We start from the raw sequence: 13,179 nt of genomic DNA, 5'->3' as shown, positions 1-13,179 counted from the left end.
GTGTAAAGTGAGGATAATTATATGCTCTACGCTGATGGAAAGTGCTTTGTAAAAAACTGGAAAAGGTTTGTAAACCTTCGATAGAAGTACTTTCGGAAGACATCAGTATCTTCAAGCGTTAGAGGGATGTTTGATACCTGTCTCTTCAGGGTACTGCTTTCTTCAACAATTCATTTTAGTTAGGCTTAGAACAGACTGGGAATATGATTTTCGGCAACTAAAGGCATAAGAAAATCTAACTTGAAGAAACAAGTGCGGGCACAGATTCTCTGATCTAAAAGGCTCATCCTACATTTATAGATGAGAAAACCAAGGTTTCCCCAAAAAGGGTCTCCACAGGTGGTATGTATTGAATCAATTAACAAGCATTTGTAAAGTGTCTACTATATGGCAGGAATTATTCCAAGTATCGGGATACAAAGGCAAAAGGGAAAACCATTCTTGCCCTCAGGAATCTTACATTCTGGTTGGGAAGACACAAGTACATAGATGAGTGTATTGGGGGACTAGCCAATGGGAGTCCAGTCCTTATGCGTATATATGACTTACAAGGCATTATTTAATCAGCTCCTTCTCCAATACTCCTTTCACCTAAGAGCAGAAAATCACAAATGTCAAGAGTCAACGAACACAGCTGACACATTCATAGTGGCAATAGGAGGGTGGCCTCCATTATTGCCTTTTCCCCCACCTGGAAGCTTATAGCAGTCTTTGCCTTGATCACTGCCAAGAAAAAGAATGAGTGGGTTGCTCATTTCTCTCTCTCTCTCTCTCTCTCTTTTCTTTTGCAATATCTGTTCCAGCTCAGTAACCAGAGGCTTTTCCTTTACAGTTCAGGAAGCATATAAGAAATAGTCACAGAATACTTGTGATTTCATCTGGTAAAGCCTGCTGCTCATGTGCTCATATGACTGGGCTCTCATTGGCCTGTCCACAGTTACATAATTATAAACAGAATATGTACAAAAGAAATACGAGGTAATTTTGGGCTGGAGGGCACTAGAAATTGGAGCCAGAGAGGCTTCATTTAGTTGGTGGTACTTGAGTTGAATCATAAAGGAAACCAGAGATTCCAAGAGGTAGAGATGAAGCAGGAGAACATGTTAGAATGGGTGGGAGGTGGGTCAACCAAGGCCAAGGCACACACACACGCAAAATAGGACAGGGAGTGTTTCGTATGAGGACAAGTATGGCCAGCATGGCTAGACCATAGACTGTGTGGAAAGGAGTGACCTCTAAGAAGACTGGAAAGGTAGGAAAGACAGCAAAGTGCTATTTTACTATTAATTGAAAGAGATGGATACATGGAACTGTTCTAGGCTCTTTATCTGTCCTGACAATGAGATAGATTATGGATGCTAGAATATTACTGTGAGCATTAAGATAAGCTTCTATTAAGTTATCTAATTGAGGCAGAAGATTTTACTATTTGGGGGCTTTGAGCCTTATAATGTAAACCATTGCTATGGGCTAAAAGAAGAATTCCCTTTCCTAGATGTGGGAAGAGCTTTAAATTCCAGGAGAAATAGGGAGCCTCTGGAGTTCATTGAGGAAGGGAATAGCATGATAAGGCCATAAGAAAATCATTTTGACAGTTTCAGGTACCTATAGGACTTCCACTTTGAGATGTTCAGTGGGCAGTTTGCGATTTGGGACTTGAGCTCAGCAGAGTCTAGAGCTGTATATATAGATCTGGGAGTCTTTTACACTGAGATGAACCATTGAACCAATGGGGACTGATGAAATCACCAAGTGAGAGAGTGTAGAAAGAGAAAAAATGGGCCACCCAGGGCAGAGCCTTGTGGGGTACACCCACAATTAGAGGGCATAAAATGGATGATGGTCAAATAAAAGAGACTGAGGAAGAGTGGGTCAGACAGATAAAAGGAGAGAACAACCAGTATTTCTTAAGCACCTACAATATGCCAGGTCCAGTGCTAGGTGCCTGGGATAAAAGTTTAGGGAATAAAATAATCCCTACTTGTAATGTTCTTACACAAACAATAAGTACATATAAAAATATTCAGCATAAATACAAAACAAATGAATAAAAATACATACAATAGCTAAATTCAAGGTAGTTAGGAAGGAGAGCGCTGGCAGGTGGGGGGGATCAGAAAAGGCGTTGGATGCATAAGATGATGCCTGAGCTACATCTCTAAGGAAAAAAGAGACTTCATGAGACAGAAGTAAGGAGGGAATGGATTCCAAGCATGGGAAATGGCCAATACAAAAGGCATGGGGAAGGAAATGATGTGTCCTGTATGACAAGCAGAGAGGCCAGTTTGGCTAGCTCACAGAGGGGGCGTAATAATGTCCAATAACGTTTGAAAAATATGTTGGGGCAAGTTTGTATAGGGCTTTAAAAACTAAACAAAAGAAATTCTTTTTATCCTAGAGGTAATAAGAAGCTACTGGAGTTAGTTGAGTAGGGGAGACACATGATCAGATCTCTGCTTAAGGAAAATTACTTTGGCAGCAGTAATAGAATGGATGGCGAGCACTGAGTCAGAGAGGCCAATGAGGAAGACATTGTAATAACCGAGTTGACAGGTGATGAGCACCTGAACTCAAGAAGTAGTAAAGTTGAGTAAAGAGTAGTCAGACTCAAGAGATGTGGTAAAGAATTGGCAAGATTTGACAAATGACTGGATGAGGAAAAGGATGATGCTAAGATTGTGATCTAAGACATTGGAAGGATGGTGAGACTTTCACTCAAAACAGGAAAGTTTGAAAGCGGAAAGGATTTAGGGGAAAATACTGATTTCCATTTTAGACACGTTGAGTTTAAAATGTCTCTGTGGCCTCCATTTTGAAATGTCCAATTAGCAATTGGTGATCTGGGACTGAAGCTTGGAGGAGGCTGGACATAAAGATTTGGGAGTCATCTACATAGAAATGAGAGTTTACCCCTTGGGAGCTGATGAGGGCACCAAGAGAGGGGACAGAAGGACAAATTAGGAGGATGGAAGAGGACTTTTGAAAGAACTTTGGGGAACTTCCACAATTGGGAAATGGAGTAGATGATGAGTCAGCAAGCAACTAAGAAGGAGGGGTTAGCCAGGTAGGATGATTAAGGATGCCATGTGCTAGAGAAGAAAGGAGGGGATCAGATCAAGTGCATATGTAGAAGGGCTAGGCATAGAAAGGAGAAGAGCTACCTCCTTGCCAAGGACCAGGTAAAAGGAGGAGAGAGAAGGACATTTTGTCAAGGGGCTTTGAGGTGAAGAGAAAGTATGGGAGTGCACCCATGTAGAAGTATCTCAAGTTTTTCAGTAAAGTGAGAGTCAAGTTCATGAGCTGACAGAGAGTGGGAGGAGAAGATGTGAAAGGGTTTGAGAAGAGAAGAGGTCTGGGATAGCTTTTGGAAGGAATGAGGTAGGAAATTGACAAAGGAGGAATAAAAAGACTGCCTTGCTACACATTATTAGGGCCCATTTGATGATGGTTTGTAATATGCCCATTCAGCACAACTGGAAGATTTCCTCCAGTTGCATTCAGCAACTTGAAAGTGGAGGAATAGGATGATGTGAATAACTCAGGACCGAGGTATGAAAAATTGAGCAGGGATAGGACAAGATATTCAGTGGTATAGGACAGTGTAGTGTTGAAATGGCTAATTGTTGGACTGAAGCCGGAGGGAAGCAAATCAGATCAGAGTCGGGGTACTATCTTGGGAAAGCACTGAGGGGTGAAGGGAACAGAGCTCTAGAGGCAAAAAACAGGTTTAGGAGGGAGAAGAGTGAGTGTCTAAGAGGAGAGGGTGGCCAGTAGTGTCAAATAATGCAGAGAAGTCAAGAAGAAGGAGAATTAAAAAGGGGCCACTAGACTTGCCAATAAAGAGAACATTGATAACATTGGAGAAAACGGTTCATTTGAGTCACAAGACTAGGAGCCAGACTGCAAATGGTTTTGAAGAAATTCGAAGAAGCGATTGGGGGCACTGCTTTTTCACAGAATTTAGCTGAGAGAGTAGAGATACAGGACAATAGCTAACGGGGCAGTATGATCTAGTGAGATTTTTTTTCCAGGATAGGGGAGATTTGAACATGTTTGTAGGCAACAGGAAAGGAGCCAGATATGGAAAGACTGAAGGTTGGGGGAGGAGTGATGATTGTGGAGGCAACATGCTGGAAACAACAGAGAAAGCATGAGATCAAAGTATTCTCTGCCAAATGGGAATTCTCTAAGATGGGAAAGGGGAAGAATATATGGGATACTATGGTGATATAAGAAAGAGAAAGCATCAAAGAAGATCAAGGAGTCAAGGGTACATGTAGAGGAGCTCATCACGGCATGGAAAAGGGCGACTTCATCTGAGGCTGGGGTAAAGAAGGAAATAGTGGAGGATATTGCCTAGGGGCTTTGAGATAAGAAAGAGGGGAGAAGAGGAAGCTCACAGAAAATGGCCTTGATGTGAGGATGAAATGAGGTGAGGATAGGGGAAAGAAGTGCCATGGGAGGCTGTAGGAGCAAAGAGAAGGTCTTGAATAGGTATTGTGATGAATGAGCTAGAGAATCAGTCAGGGAGGAGTAAACGGATTGCTTTGCTGAAAGGAGGGCTGAGTTGAGATTAGATAAAACTGGGACGAATTACAAACTATTAACAATCAAGAATGCTCCAAATCACTAATATAAGAAATAAAAATTAATTGAGATTTCACCTCACACCAAGCAAATCAGCAAAAGCTTCAAAAGATGGTAATTTCTAATGATTGTGGAAAGTCAGGGGTACTAAGGCATTGTTGGTGGAATTGTGAATTGATAACAAAAATTCTGAAAAGCAGTTTGAAATTATGCAAAGTGACTAAAATGTCCATAACCTTTAACCTAGAGATTCACTGCTAGGTCTTCCTTAGACTCCAAGGAGATAATTGACAAAAAAAAGGAAGGCTCCATAAACATTTAAATGTTTATAGCAGCACTTTTTGTGGTAACAAAAAATTGGAACAAAGTAGATGCCTATCAATTAGGTAATGGCTACATTGTGGTACGTGAGTGTAGTGGAATGTATCATAGTAATATAATTACTGTATTGTAAGAAATTACAAACATTATGAATACAGAGAACCATAGAAGGAACTGTATGAACTGATAGAGAGTTAAGTAATGTTGACCTGAAAACTTGGTTAAAGAAAAGGCAACAGGCTAAATGCATACATTTTATGATTTAATTAATTAATTAATCAATTCCCTATTAAAGACAATGGTAACATAATGCATTACGGAGCCAGAAATGTTCTGGCTACCCAATGCAGAAATCTTCTGGCTTATATACATTTTGCTGTGAGAAAGGACCTCTCCTAGTTGAACAAATCATAAATTTAGTAAGACAAGACAATTAACAAAGTAATGTTGGTCAGGCCTTGTGATTCCAGGCTGGGTAAACATATGTCTCGGTGACAAGGAAGGAAATCCCACCACTAGTGAGTGGCAGGCTTCCTGCCCTAAACAGATAACTGACATAGGAAAGGGTAAACCAAGTTCAATAGAAATTACAACCTAAGATGTCTATATTTTCTTTACCATTAATATGCCATAACATAGTATATGTCTATAGATAATAAGATATAAAGGAAAGTCCCATTATTCAAGATAGTGTCTTAGGTTAAAGATCTCCTAAGGAATGTAGAGTCAGCTTTGGCTGGCTTTTGCTGACATAGGAAGAGGCACCCTCTGAGTTTGCTTCAGAGAGAACAAAGAGATTATTCCAAAATTTTATACTAAACATTATCAGTAAGCATAGCCAGGAAAACACATCCACAATGACTATAATAACGTGAATGGAAACAACAACAAAATCAAATAAAATGAATGTTGTGAAATTATAAAGAGCAAGTTGTGGCCCAAGGGTTAGGGTTGGGTTTCTCCTCATTTGCAGAGGTAGAGATCCATGGCCAGTCTGTCAACAAACATTTATTAATTAGGCAGTTACCAGGTGCCAAGCACTGTCCTAAACACTAGGGATACACATAAAGGGATACAAATACAGTCCCTGCCTTCAAGGAGCTCACATTCAATGGATATAGAAGGTGTATTCAATGTAGATGAGAAATAATCTCAGAGGAAAGGGGGAACAGAGACAGATCTCTTGAAGAATGTGGTATTTGAGATGAATCTTGAAGAAAGCCAAGAAGTAGAAATGAGGAGGGAGAAAATTCCAGGCATGGGGGACATCCAGTAAAAAGACCTGATCACCAGATCATAATGTACAGGAAGGAGAGAAAAGAATAAGAAGACTGTAAAGATAGGAAGGGGGCAAGTTAAAGGAGGCTTTAACAAGCCAAATAGAGGGTTTTATATTTGATCTTAGTTGTGATTGAGAGCCATTGGATTTTATTGAGTTTGGGGGTGACATGGTCAGATGTTCAGATCTCTTGGACAACTGAGAAGAAAATAGACAGGAGTGGAATGGTGTGTGTGTATGTGTGTGTGTGTGTGTTTAATGTATATATGTGTATATATACACACATACATATATACACACATATATGGAGTGGAGTGTGTATATATGTATATAGGTACATATGTATGAAAGATGTTATGAAGGTATAAATGACAAATTTTGACCACAGATTAAATATGTGAGGTGAGTATGAGGAGTTGAGGATGAAACTGAGAATATGAGTCTAGGTAGTTAGGAGTATGATGGTTCCCTTGAAGGAAATAGAAGAGTTTGGAAAAGATGTCATGTTGGGAAAAAGATAATGACTTCTGTTTTGGACACGTTGAATATCAGATATCCACAGGACCATGCAGTTAGTCACAGAAGACAAGGTCATAAGAGAGGCTAGGACTAGATACATAGATCTGAGAATTATCTACACAGAGATGATAATTGGACCCATCAGGGAAATAAGATCATCATAGGTATAGAACATTGCATGGAATATCAGATCTTTTTGATGTATTAATTGGTTTTGGTGATTTTTTTCACTTATTCCTCTTTTTCTCTAAAGGTATTTGTAATAAAGATTGACTTTCAGGAAGAGGGATATAAAGCTATCAATAAAAATTTATTTTAAAAATCCATGGAGTTATAGTAGACCTAGTCAGCGCAGTTGAGTAACTACTCTAGTTCTGTTCAGTAATATATAAGGGGGATCAGTGGAGGTAGATGATGGGAACGACCCAGGCTTTGGAGTTTCTCAAAGCCTGGTGGGGATAGGTCGAGGATATAAGGGATTCAAGGGTAGAGGCCAATATAGAATTGATTGAGTTGGCAAGAGGTCGAGATAGGGAAGCTAGGAGAACATGAAAAAGGATAGGAAGGATGGCCTGGCTTAGTACTGGAGGGTGAAAGGATTAGAGGTCATGGTGAGGATGAGGAATCGGCTTAGGAGGAGTGGAATTTAGGGAGAGATTGAATGATAGGAGATTATGTTCAGAGAAAGGAATTTCAGAATTCTTGATTATGGAAGTGAACACTTCATGAGTGATAGAAATATCAAAGGTGTGCTGTGGCAGAAGGCCTGCGTCCCCACATGGCTCAGTGATGTGGTGAAGAAGAAAGACATGGGAGGCGGGAGAAGAAAGACCAACTTTGTTTATTGATCTGAGGGTCCGGGTATTTATAGACAGAAACTGCAAGCCTACGTGACATTCTGCTTGTCTCCTGCCCTAGTGATTTAATCAGTCTTATCTTAAAGACTGTGAGCCTAGACGGCATCTATTTTACATATCCCTGCTTTTTAGTAATTCTCTTCTTTGTCTCCCGGAGACAGCACCATCTGGGGGGCATGGAGAGCCATTTTGGATGATAATAAGCACAGTCTCAAAGAACAGTTTCCCTGAACGTCCATCCTGATCTTGTCAACCGCACTCCACCCTGGCCCTCAACAGGGTGCCCATCCAAGTAGGTGATGAGAGTTGAGTAAATTGGGGAATTGGAACATGAGAGTATTTAATAGAGCATTAACACATGTGTTGAAGTCTCCTATTATTAGGGCAAGATTTAGGGTAGAGAGGGAGATTGTGAGCCAGGCACTGAACTCACCAAATTTCTATATCAAACTCTGCATAAGTCAAGGACATCGTGAATGGCTTAGCAAAATGCTTGGCACAGTGGATGCTTCACAAATGTTGATCAACTGATTGAATGCACTGAGAGGGCTCTTACACAAGTAAGTAGTGCCGTGGCTGCCTGTAGGCTGTGCTCACCATGCCCCTTCCCTCTCTGGCCCTCATTTTTCTCATCTGTGAAATGAGGAGATTGAACTAAAGATCTCTTAGCTCCCTTCCAGCTCTAAATCCTAGGAAGTCTAAAATGCCCTTATATAAAGTTGTCTTCTTTAAACAAAGAAATATCCCCTTCCTGGTCCTCAGTGTTCAGCAAGGTTTTTCTGCTATGTGGCATGTCTCCAAAAATGAGGTCCATCTACATTTTCATTTGGAGTAAAACTCAAGTGGAAAAAAAAAATAACCTGAAGGTGATATCAAATTTTTTAAATGGAATTTATTCACTTGTATAAGTGGGTCTGGAAGTAATCTGTGTGCCACAGGAGTAGGACTACCATTGATGTTCTCTATTGGGGCAGCTAGGTGGTGCAATGGATAAAAGTATTGGGCTCAGAGTCAGGAAGACCTGAGTGCAAATTGAGCCTCAGATACTTACTGTGTGACTTTAGACAACTCACTCAACTTCCATTTGCCTCAGTTTCCTCAGCTGTAAAATGGGGATAGTACTAGTACCTACTTTCTAGGGTTATTGTAGGGATGAAATGAGATAATACTTGTAAAGTGCTGGTATAGTGCCCAGCACATAGGAGGCGCTAGCTATTATATTCCTGACTACATTGTAGAAATCTAGGCCACCTCTATTAGCTTCTTCAACTCCCTTCCTCATAGGTACATAGTTGGAAGGGACTTCAGAGACTATGTAGTCCAACCCTCTCATCTTAGAGATGAAAAGACTGAGATTCAGAGAAGTTAAGTAAGTGACTTGACCAAGGTTTCAAAGGTCCCAGAGCTGAGATTTGAACTCAGTACTCTGATCTCAAATCTAGCATTCTTTCCTCTTCACCACAATGCCTCCCTAATTTAGTCCTTCTGTATCATAATGCATGGACTCTTCCTTTGTTCTAACTATCTCTGAGGAGGGGATCCTCCTCTTCTCTAGGCTTTCACCTGTATTATCCACAAATCCTAAAGTCTTACCTGGTCTTGTCCTGCCACCTCCTACCTAGGTATATTAGCACGGGCTATGCCCATGGCTGAAGTGTACTGTCTTCTCATCATGACTCATTAAAATCTTTTTCATCCTTCAAGGACCAACACAGGGATCACGTAGAGGGAGCTAGGTGGTACAGTGGATAGAGCTCTGAATCTGGAGTCAGGACCATCTGAGTTAAAATCCATGAACTAAGAAGAGATCTTCCCTTGCCCAAACTCCATGCAGCCATGACAGACAGCTCCCAATTGCCAGGGAGTTTTCATTAGTCTATGTAAACTTGTGAAAAGGGGCATATTCACATGCCATTCTCTCCCTGTCCTCACCTCCAGTTATGCTCCTAGAAGGTAAGGACTGGGTCACAGCTAATCTTTTTATCTTAAAGACCTGTAAGACTTCCTTGAGCTAGAATATGCATAGGAAATCTGTTAATTGAATTGAATTTTGAATTTTGCTGTTACTATTCCAACCCATCTTCTTTGGGGCCTTTCTTACTCCCTCTCTTTTTTCTCTTTACTGCTATCTCTTTACATGAAGTCTAAAATTATACCTGCCCATCCTAAAAAAAAATGGCTTTTCCTCAAATCTCCAACCTTCTGGAGCACCTCTCCCCTCCCTTCCATCCACCGACTTCTAAGAATCATTCATACTCACTGCCTTATCTTTCTCCCACCCAGTTAATCAATCCTTAACCCTATCACTCAACTAAAGTTTCACTCTTAAAGGTCACCCATGATCTCCTTATCAATAACTTTTCCCTGTCTTCATCCTTCTTGACTTTGTTGGTTTGTTTACAGCGTTTGGCATTGGTGGCCATCCCCTCTCCTGGATACTTTTCTCTTCTCTTGACATGTTATACTAACCTTTTATAGTTCTATATTCTACCCTACTGGTTGCTTTTCTGTCTCTTTCACTGGCTTTTATTCTTTCTCCTACCCTCTAAATGTGGGTGTCCCCTAGAGTTTTCTCTTTCCCTAGGATTCCTCTCCTTTCCTGGGACTTCTCTCATCTTCTCTCCTCTCCTCTCCATATGCTTTTTACTATATGTGGCTTCAGTTATCACCTTAATGTACATGGTATCTGTTTCTTCATCCTCCAAATTTCTGTCTCACATGTCCTGCTTAATGGACATTTTCACCTAGATATACTGCCCAACACTTCAAACACAGGATGTCATAAACTGAATTCATCGTTTTCCGCTAGAGATGGGCTGGAATTCTGCTTCTCGACTGTACAATGTGATTCTGGGCAACAGCCTCTCAAAGCTTCAGTTTCCTTAATGGATATAAGATTTTATAATACCTTCCATTCTGCAGTGTTGTTCTAAGAATCAGATGAGAAAATATTTGTATAATACCTGGCCACCTTCTGAAACTGTCACTCCCCTTTGTTTTCCCTTTCCCTTTTTATTAGGCATCTAAGATAGAAGGAATTGTATCTACCAGGGCCTCTTACCATGTGGATTGGGCTAACTTTTCTAAGGCCCTATTCCATACAGTTAGGCTAGTTTTTCTGAAAAAGGCATTTAAAAATGTCTTTGAAACTTGGTTGGCACAAGGGAAAAAGGTTTCTCTTGCATGAATAGAAAATCCAGGGCACTAGCAGTCATGGCCTTCTTCCTGAAACTCCTTCCAATAGATTGGCAGACCAGCAGAATCACTGGGAAACTGTGCATAATTAACTCAATGCTTTATCCTTGATGAATATCCTTTCTCTGTTCTGAATGTCTTTCCCTCTTAAACTAAGTAAACCTTCTATTCCAGTCTCAGTACCGAGCTACCAGCCTGGCCTAGTAAGCCCTGGCCTACTATACTACCAAAGAGATATGCTCAACATAGCAAATGGTATAATACTTAACTATTTAAAGAGCAAGTCAAGGGCCTTGGATGTCTTAAATCACGTCCAAAACTCTACTTCCCCCCCCAAACTCTTTTTTAAAATTAATTTTTAAAAAATGAACAAAAATGTAATTTCCCCCCTCCTACCTCCTCCCTCAATAGAGGAAAAAAAAAGACAAAAAACCCCAACAAACCATTGCAACCAATATACATATTAAAGCCAAACAAATTCCTACATTGGTTATGTTTAAAAACTCTTAAGTTTCAATCTGCACCTTGAGTCCATCATCTCTCTCATCATGGACAGCATGTTTCCCTATGGGTCTTCTAGAATCACGATTAGTCATTGCATTGGTCAGAGTTTTTAAGTTTTTCAAAAATTGTTCTTCTTTTAATGTTATTATTGTATAAATTGTCCTCCTGGATCTATTTACTCCAATCCTGGAGCAACACTCTTAAAAGGAACATTGCACTTTAATACGCTTTCTCAGACTTCTTATGGGATCTGGTTATTAGATGTCGGTGAGTCAGAGCTAGGTAGCATGAGAAATGCATTTGGTCCTGAGTGATTGGTAAGGATGTCAGAGCAACATGCTAGAGAACTGTGGGAAGAGATGCCATATGGCACTAGATTAGGTTCTTGGGTACTTGCTTGAGTCAGCCTCGATGTTGGCTAAGAGTTGAGAGCAATCATTATGAGGTGGTAGTGGAGAGGTTTTCCTTGGCTTGTCAATGAGACTATTTATTCCTTTCCCCCTGATGATTTGAAAGTGGAGTATGGATAAGTGCTTCCCTAAAGAGTTATGTGTATATATGACAACCAGGTGCAGAATATAGGCTGAGACTTGACTAGGATGGGAGGGATTGAAGATATAGACCTTAGGAGTAGTGACTAGCTTAGGAATTTTCAAGTTGTATTTTTCACTTAATCCAGCCTAATGGTGGATTGATCCAGCTGGCTGAAACAGAGCTTCAGCCTATCTTAGGAAGACTGGAGTGACCTGTTTATAACCTACCTGATATCGCTAAGTAAATTTTATGAGGATCCTCAAGAGAAAGGATCCTGCAGTTCCAGAGCTGTGAGTTGTTATGGCTATGTGGGTTCCCCACATATGTGCCTACCTCATTACTATTCTATTATAAGCTGGTACTTTCTCTTACCTGATCCTCCTCTTAATAAGTTCTTAGTATCTTTGTATGAGAATGTGCTTCAGGATGTTTGGGGGAAATATTTTACTACTACCATTTTCCCTGTTTAAGTAAATGCTTAAAGAACTTACTGACTGATTGTAAAAGGGAAGTACACTAGTGCAGGCTTGTAAAATGCTAGTGTTAAGAGGTGTTAGTGAAAACTTACAGGGTTGCCCCCTAAAACCAAAAGAATAGTAGTAGATACCTCTCTGGTGACTATTTATTTGATACTTACTCTATGTTCTATCTATATACGGAGACAAAAGTAAACCCTGCTCTCAAAGATCTTACATTTGATTTGGCTCTTAACCTTTGAGTCATCTTTGATTTCTGCCTTATCCTCTTGACCCCCTCCCATCCAATCAGTTGGGAGGTCCTTTAGCCTTTACTGTTACACCATCTCTCACACTTGTGCCTAGAGTCTCATTGCCTCTCACCTGGACTACTATAATCCCCTCTTAACTGGACCTTCAGTTTCTGCTAAAACCAGTCTCTCCTGCCCAAGTCTCCAGACCCATCTTCATTACGCCTTGTCCCTCCTCAGATAAAGTCACCCTGATGACATGAGCCTTCCAGGCTCTCCGTGGCTGAGTTCCCAACTCCCTTTTCCCTTTCCCACTACTCCACTGCACTCTCCCCCCTCCCTTTATTTACCTCATGACCCCTCTAGACTGGCTCACTCCCTACACCACTCCATGGGCCCCAAAGTTTTCCCTTTTCTAGCTTTGGAGACTGCAGCAGCCTAGACCTGGAAGCTCAGATGGGGAGCAGCTCTCCTTGCTCTGAACCTGCTTATGATGTTATCCAGACCTTCTTTCATTCTCCACTGAAGGCAGGTTCTCATCTCTCCCTCCCCAGCCCACAGTAGGTATTCAAGGGGAGGGGGGAGGGAATGAATGAAAGACTCAAGGTGGTTGCCAGGGTAACAGGACTTGAGTGTAGTCTGTCAGGCATTATCCACAGACACCTCAAAGAAGTGGC

This window comes from Notamacropus eugenii, chromosome 4 (assembly GCF_028372415.1).
Source record: "Notamacropus eugenii isolate mMacEug1 chromosome 4, mMacEug1.pri_v2, whole genome shotgun sequence".
NCBI classification, from domain to species: domain Eukaryota; kingdom Metazoa; phylum Chordata; class Mammalia; order Diprotodontia; family Macropodidae; genus Notamacropus; species Notamacropus eugenii.
This window is presented reverse-complemented; position numbering follows the sequence as displayed.